At 36.6% G+C, this 7,660-nt stretch overlaps 1 non-coding gene across 1 annotated transcript; it reads right to left on the bottom strand.

Moving 5' to 3' along the window:
• Window positions 1–7,201: 7,201 nt before the first annotated feature.
• LOC112752294 (small nucleolar RNA R71) lies at window positions 7,202–7,309 on the bottom strand. Its single transcript, XR_003176738.1, has one exon. It is a non-coding gene; the product is annotated as a small nucleolar RNA R71 (small nucleolar RNA).
• Between the last annotated feature and the right edge of the window lie 351 nt (window positions 7,310–7,660).

The following is a 7,660-nucleotide window of genomic DNA, read 5'->3' as shown; positions in this document are numbered from 1 at the left end:
AGATATTTTATATGCTTTTTGGCATTACTTTCATATAATTTTTGCTATGTTTTATTTAAGTTTTATTATATTTTCATAGGTTTTAGTGCAAAATTCATATTTTTTAGATTCTACTTTAAGTTTGGGTGTTTTATGGTGATTTTAGGTATTTTCTGGCTAAAATTGAGGAGCTGAGCAAAAGTCTAATTCAGAGACAGAGAAAGCACTACAGATGCTGTCAGGATCTGACCTTCATGCACTCCAAAGAGCTTTTCTGGAGTTACAGAAGTCTAAATGGCGTGCTATCAATGATTATGGAAAGCTAACATCCAGGGCTTTCTAGAGATATATAATAGTCTATACTTTGTTTCGGAAAGAAAGCCACAAAATTGGCATCTAACACTAGCCACAAGTCCCATTCCTGGCGTCCAGCACCCATAGGGGAGCAACTGGAGTTCAACGCCCAAAAGGGGGTACCTAGCCAGCGTTCAATGCCCATAAGGGATATTAGCACATGGAAGACACCCAAACTTAGCCTAAACACTCACCAAGTGGGCCCCAGAAGTAGATTTTTGTACTGTCAACTTAGTTTATCTTATTTTTGTAATCCTTAGTCATTAGATTAGTATATATAGATAAGAACTCTTGCCCACTTTCACGTTTACCATTGTATTTTTCTATCAGCATGAGTCACTAAACCTCCTAGGTTAAGGAGCTCTGCTGATTTTAATGGATTAATAAAAGTACTACTGTTCTATTCAATTTGTGTGTGACTCTATTCTAAAATGTATCTTCGTTCTTTAACCTTATGAATGGGATGATCCGTAACACATTCATCTTCATTTTGTAACACCCAAATTACCCTAAGCCTTACCTCTAGCCGTAAAGCAAAGGTTAATCAGAGGTTACGACAGTCCTAGGGCTTGTACAAATTTATATATATATAGAAGGAAATAATATGATCTAGAAGCCTGATGAAGGATATAGCTCAAAGACAGAATTACAAAAGCACGAAACGTTCACACGAAGCTAACGCATAAGATACAAGATATAGAAGCAAAAGAATGGAATATATATAGATATAAGAGTATAATAATCATAGGGGACTAGTCGCGACTTGCGAAGTTTAAGCCGACTAGTATATACAGACATATAGAGTTTGGGGTTAAAAACAGCTTATACAACTATTCTCTCAAATAGGCCTCTAAGGCCATAAAGATAAATATACAAAAGATGTGAGAGCAGCTATAACAAAGAAAAACATAAATAAACCAAGGATGAACCATACTCCGATCTATCACCATATCCACAATCTCACTGAGGTGGACTACGACCTGTATCTGAAAAATAACAACAAAGCATGGAATGAGAACCAGAGGTTCTCAGTATGGTAACAGTGCCCAATAATGTAAGATGTAAGGCCCCGGGACACTAAAGGCAATCCTAGAACTTCACACCAAACCGATATTCAAGCTTAACATAATTAAATAAATAAATAAAGAACTTAAACCATAACCGGGTTATCTAAACTTAGGGGATTTCTAACTAGAACTAGTCACACCGCTGTATCCCACAGCCTTTACCACCTTAACCTCCGTGCGATCCCATCACCACCACCTACCTAACCTCCTCAGCACCAGACAAACACAATTAATACAAACAAGTAATACACAGGTAATAATCATATATCACAATTAATTCAAGAAGCAAGTAAGCACATTATACAATTGGGCAAATTCAAGTAATCAAAGAAAATAAGCACATAAAAGATGCATGTGATGAATGCCTGTCCTATTGGCTCGTGATATCACTTGTCAGTCCATAAATACCAACCCGACACATCCTTTCGGATGTCGCCTTTTCTGCCACTTCCGAGGATATAGCGCCTGGCCCACTCTTGTTCCGAGGATATAGTGCCTGGCCCACTATTGTTCCAAGGATATAGTGCCTGGCCCACTTTCATGCTCAATCTGAGGATATAGTGCCTGGCCCACTCTTGCGGCAGAAGAAAAAAACAACGATTACATATAACTCATCAATATCATTCCAAGGATATAGTGTCTGGCTCACTATCATTCCAAGGTTATAGTGCCTGGCTCACTTATCCACATCCACAAGTCCATTGATGCGTGAGCATCTTTCCTATCTTTCCTATCTTTTCCGAGGATATAGTGTCTGGCTCACGCATCGCGGTGCAACTTTACTTTTCACGCGTACGCGTCAGGTACGCGCACGCGTCGCCATCGCTGGTCATCTCCTTTAATTCTTGTGCTCCTTCCATTTGTGCAAGCTTCCTCTCCATCCTCTAAGCCATTCCTTCCCTATATAGCCTTCTTCTCTTTTTCTGCGGAAGCTCCATCAAATCCAACCAAATGCTACCTAAAATAAACAGAATTGCACAAGACTCAAAGTAGCATCTATAGTGGCTAAAAGATAATTATTTTTTGATTAAACTCAACAAATTAAATGCAAATTCACTAGGAAAAGATAGGAAAGATGCTGACGCATCATCCATCAACCTCAAATCATCGTCATTTCTCATCTCAAATCACTTCCAATTATTAACTCTCAACATTACAAGGATATAGTGCCTGGCACACTCTCTTTCAAACATTATCATTTCAAGGTTATAGTGCCTGGCACACTCTCAACATCCATCAGGATCATTCTTTCCTTTTTTGAGTACTCAACTCATCACATCCATCATCAATTCATGATTTCTATTCCGAACTCATAGTTCATCAATTTCTCAAATTCGCTTTTAGCAATCACCATATTCATCACTCTTTCTTCTCTCTCAACTAACTCATCCTCAGTACACCAGAAACCTAAACTTCCGTTTGCTAACTTTTCAAAGTAAAACCCAAATTCAACCTCCTAAGACCTTTCCCATATTCCAACATCCAAAAATTGAGTCCAAGAGTCTTAAAACGGTGTTATAGAAGCTTACAACCTTGTTGGGAAGATAGAATAGTTGAAAATAAGAAAAATTTGAGAAGCAGGGTGTGTGCGTCCGCATAGGGGTTTGCGTGCGCATGCCCAGGAAATTTTGAAAGTGTGTGATGAGCGGATAATTTATACGCTTTTTGACATTGTTTTTAGTATGTTTTTAGTAGGATCTAGTTACTTTTAGGGATGTTTTCATTAGTTTTTATGTTAAATTCACATTTCTGGACTTTACTATGAGATTGTGTGTTTTTCTGTGATTTCAAGTATTTTCTGGCTGAAATTGAGGGACTTGAGCAGAAATCAGATTCAGAGGTTGAAGAAGGACTGCTGATGCTGTTGGATTCTGACCTCCCTGCACTCAAAGTAAATTTTCTGGAGCTACAGAACTCGAAATGGCGCGCTTCCAATTGCTTTGGAAAGTAGACATCCAGGGCTTTCCAAAAATGTATAATAGTCCATACTTTGGCCAAGAATAGACGACATAAACTGGCGTTCAACGCCAGCTTTCTACCCAATTCTGGTGTCCAGCGCCAGAAAAGGAGCCAAAACCAGAGTTGAACGCCCAAACTGGCACAAAAGCTGGCGTTCAACTCCACAAATGGCCTCTGCACGTGCAACACTTAAGCTCAGCCCAAACACACACCAAGTGGGCCCAGGAAGTGGATTTATGCATCAATTACTTACTCATGTAAACCCTAGTAGCTAGTTTATTATAAATAGGACCTCTTACTACTGTAGTAGACATCTTTGGTCTCAGTTTTATTCCATTGTTCATCTTAGGAGACTATTGATCTCGTTTAGGGGGCTGGCCATCTCGTCCATGCCTGGACCTCTCACTTATGTATTTTCAACGGTAGAGTTTCTACACTCCATGGATTAAGGTGTGGAGCTCTGCTGTTCCTCAAAGATTAATGCAAAGTACTACTGTTTTCTATTCAATTCATCTTATTTCGCTTCTAAGATATCTATTCGCACCCAAGAATGTGATGAAGGTGATGATTATGTGTGACGCTCATCATCCTTCTCCCTTATGAACGCGTGCCTGACAAACACTTCTGTTCGACATGAAATAAGCTAGAATGAATATCTCTTAGATCTCCTAACCAGAATCTTCGTGGCGTAAGCTAGAATGATGGCGGCATTCAAGAGAATCCGGAAGGTCTAAACCTTGTCTGTGGTATTCCAAGTAGGATTCAATGATTGAATGACTGTGACGAGCTCCTAACTCGCGATTGCAGGGCGTTAGTGACAGACACAAAAGGATAGTAAATCCTATTCCAGCATGATCGAGAACCGACAGATGAATAGCCGTGCCGTGACAGGGTGCGTGAGCATATTATTCACTGAGAGGATAAGATGAAGCCATTGACAAGGGTGATGCCTCCAGACGATTAGCCGTGCCGTGACAGGGCATTGGATCATTTTCCCGTGAGATGACCGAAAGTAGCCATTGACAGTGGTGATGTATCACATAAAGCCAGCCATGGAAAGGAGTAAGACTGATTGGATAAAGATAGCAGGAAAGCAGAGGTTTAGAGGAACGAAAAGCATCTCCATTCGCTTATCTGAGATTCTTACCAATGAATTACATAAGTATCTCTATCCCTATTCTATTATATAATATTCGAAAACACCATTATCACTTTATATCTGCCTAACTGAAATTTACAAGGTGACCATAGCTTGCTTCATACCAACAATCTCCGTGGGATTCGACCCTTACTCACGTAAGGTATTACTTGGACGACCCAGTGCACTTGCTGGTTAGTTGTATCGAAGTTGTGACAATTATGAATTAAGATCAGAGCACCAAGCTTTGGAGCCATTACCACGATTTGTTCGAGCCTGGAGATCACAATTTCGTGCACCAAGTTTTTGGCGCCGTTGCCGGGGATTGTTCGAGTTTGGACAACTGACGGTTCATCTTGTTGCTCAGATTGGGTAACTTTCTTTTCGTTTTCTTTTCAAAAATTTTTCAAAAATATTTCAAAAAAAAAATTTTTTTTTCATTTGTTTTCGAAAAAAAAAAAAGAGAGGGTTCTAAAATAAAAATGTTTTCAAAAATATATTTTCCTTTCAGAATTTTTAAGAATGAATTCTAGTGTTTCATGGAGCATGTTGAAGCCTGGCTGGCTGTAAAGCCATGTCTAATTCCTTTGGGAATGAGTATGTCAGGCGTGTCATGTCTGAGTTACATACTAAAGCTTGGCTGGCTATTAAGCCATGCCTGACCCTTTGATTGGAGCTTTAGAGCATAAGATTCCTGGAATTCATATTAAAAATTTTGGAATCCTTATTTTCTTTTTCAAAATAATTTTTCGAAAAATATAAAATAAAAATCCAAAAAAATTAGAAAATCATAAAAATCAAAAATATTTTTGTGTTTCTTGTTTGAGTCTTGAGTCATATCATAAGTTTGGTGTCACTTGCATATGCATCTTGCATTTTTTCGAAAATTTCATGCATTCATAGTGTTCTTCATGATCTTCAAGTTGTTCTTGGTAAGTCTTCTTGTTTGATCTTGATGATTTTTTGTTTTGTGTTGTATGGTGTTTATCATATGCATTCTTGAATTCTTAGTGCGTAAGCATTAAAGAATTCTAAGTTTGGTGTCTTGCATGTTTTCTTTGCATTAAAAATTTTTTAAAATTGTGTCTATGATGTTCATCTTGAAATTCATAGTGTTCTTGGTGTTCATCTTGACATTCATAGCATTCTTGCATGCATTCATTGTTTTGATCTAAAAATTTCATGCATTGCATAATTTTCATATTTTTCATAAAAATTTCAAAAATAAAAAAATATCTTTCCCTTTTTCTCTCATCAAATTCGAAAATTTGAGTTGACTTTTTCAAAAATTTTTAAAAATCAAGTTGTTTCTTATGAGTCAAATCAAATTTTCAATTTGAAAATCTTATCTTTTTCAAAATCTTTTTCAAAAATAAAATCTTTTTCAAAATTCTTAGTTATTTTCGAAAATTAAAAAAATATTTTTCAAAAATATTTTTCTTATTTTTATATCAAATTTTCGAAAATAACATAATCAATTAATGTTTTGATTCAAAAATTTGAAGTTTGTTACTTGCTTGTTAAGAAAGATTCAAACTTTAAGTTCTAGAATCATATCTTGTGATTTCTTATGAATCAAGTCATTAATTGTGATTTTAAAAATCAAATCTTTTTCAAAACTAATTTCAATCATATCTTTTCAAAAATATCTTCTTATCTTATCTTTTTCAAAAATATCTTTTCAAAATATCTTTTCTAACTTCCTAACTTCTTATCTTTTCAAAATTTGTTTCAACTAACTAACTAACTTTTTGTTTGTTTCTTAACTTTTTCAAAACTACCTAACTAACTCTCTCTCTCTCTAATTTTCGAAAATATCTTCCCTCTTTTTCAAAAAATTTCTTTTTAATTAACTAATTATTTTTATTTTTAATTTAAAAAAAAAATTTTCGAAAAAGTACTAACAATTTTCAAAAACCATTTTCGAAAATCACTAACTCTTTTTCAAAATAATTTTCGAAAATTATCCCTCCCCCATCTTATTCTATTTATTCATTCATATCCTAACATCTCATCTCACATCTCTGCCATCCTCACAGTTGTGTTTCTTCCATTATATTACATTCTTTGTCTCCCCCTCTTCTTCTACTCACACAGGGATCCCTATACTGTGGTATAAAGGATCTCTATTATTATTATTATTATTTTTCTGTGCCCTCTTCTTTGTCATATGAGCAGGAGCAAGGATAAGAACATTCTTGTGGAAGCAGATCTAGAAGCTGAAAGGACTCTGAAGAGAAAATTAAGAGAAGCTAAAATACAACAATCCAGAGATAACCTTTCAGAAATTTTCGAACAGGAAAAGGAGATGGCAGCCAAAAATAATAATAATGTAAGGAAGATGCTTGGTGACTTTACTGCACCTAATTCCAATTTTCATGGAAGAAGCATCTCCATTCCTGCCATTGGAGCAAACAACTTTGAGCTGAAACCTCAGTTAGTTTCTCTGATGCAGCAGAACTGCAAGTTTCATGGACTTCCATCTGAAGATCCTTTTCAGTTCTTAACTGAATTCTTGCAGATATGTGATACTGTTAAGACTAATGGAGTAGATCCTGAAGTCTACAGGCTCATGCTTTTCCCTTTTGCTGTAAGAGACAGAGCTAGATTATGGTTGGATTCTCAACCCAAAGACAGCCTGAACTCTTGGGATAAGCTGGTCACGGCTTTCTTAGCCAAGTACTTTCCTCCTCAAAAGCTGAGCAAGCTTAGAGCAGATGTTCAAACCTTCAAACAGAAAGAAGGTGAATCCCTCTATGAAGCTTGGGAAAGATACAAATAGTTGACCAAAAAGTGTCCTTCTGACATGCTTTCAGAATGGACCATCCTGGATATATTCTATGATGGTTTATCTGAGTTATCAAAGATGTCATTGGATACCTCTGCAGGTGGATCCATTCACCTAAAGAAAACGCCTGCAGAAGCTCAAGAACTCATTGACATGGTTGCTAATAACCAGTTCATGTACACTTCTGAAAGGAATCCTGTGAGTAATGGGACGCCTATGAAGAAGGGAGTTCTTGAGGTTGATACTCTAAATGCCATATTGGCTCAGAACAAAATATTGACTCAGCAAGTCAATATGATCTCCCAGAGTCCGCATGGAATGCAAGCTGCATCCAACAGTACTCAAGAGGCTTCTTATGAAGAAGAAGCTTATGAT

This window comes from Arachis hypogaea, chromosome 15 (genome assembly GCF_003086295.3).
Source record: "Arachis hypogaea cultivar Tifrunner chromosome 15, arahy.Tifrunner.gnm2.J5K5, whole genome shotgun sequence".
Taxonomy (NCBI): domain Eukaryota; kingdom Viridiplantae; phylum Streptophyta; class Magnoliopsida; order Fabales; family Fabaceae; genus Arachis; species Arachis hypogaea.
The sequence above is the reverse complement of the archived record's forward strand: the minus strand, read 5'-3'. Positions and strand labels throughout refer to the sequence as shown.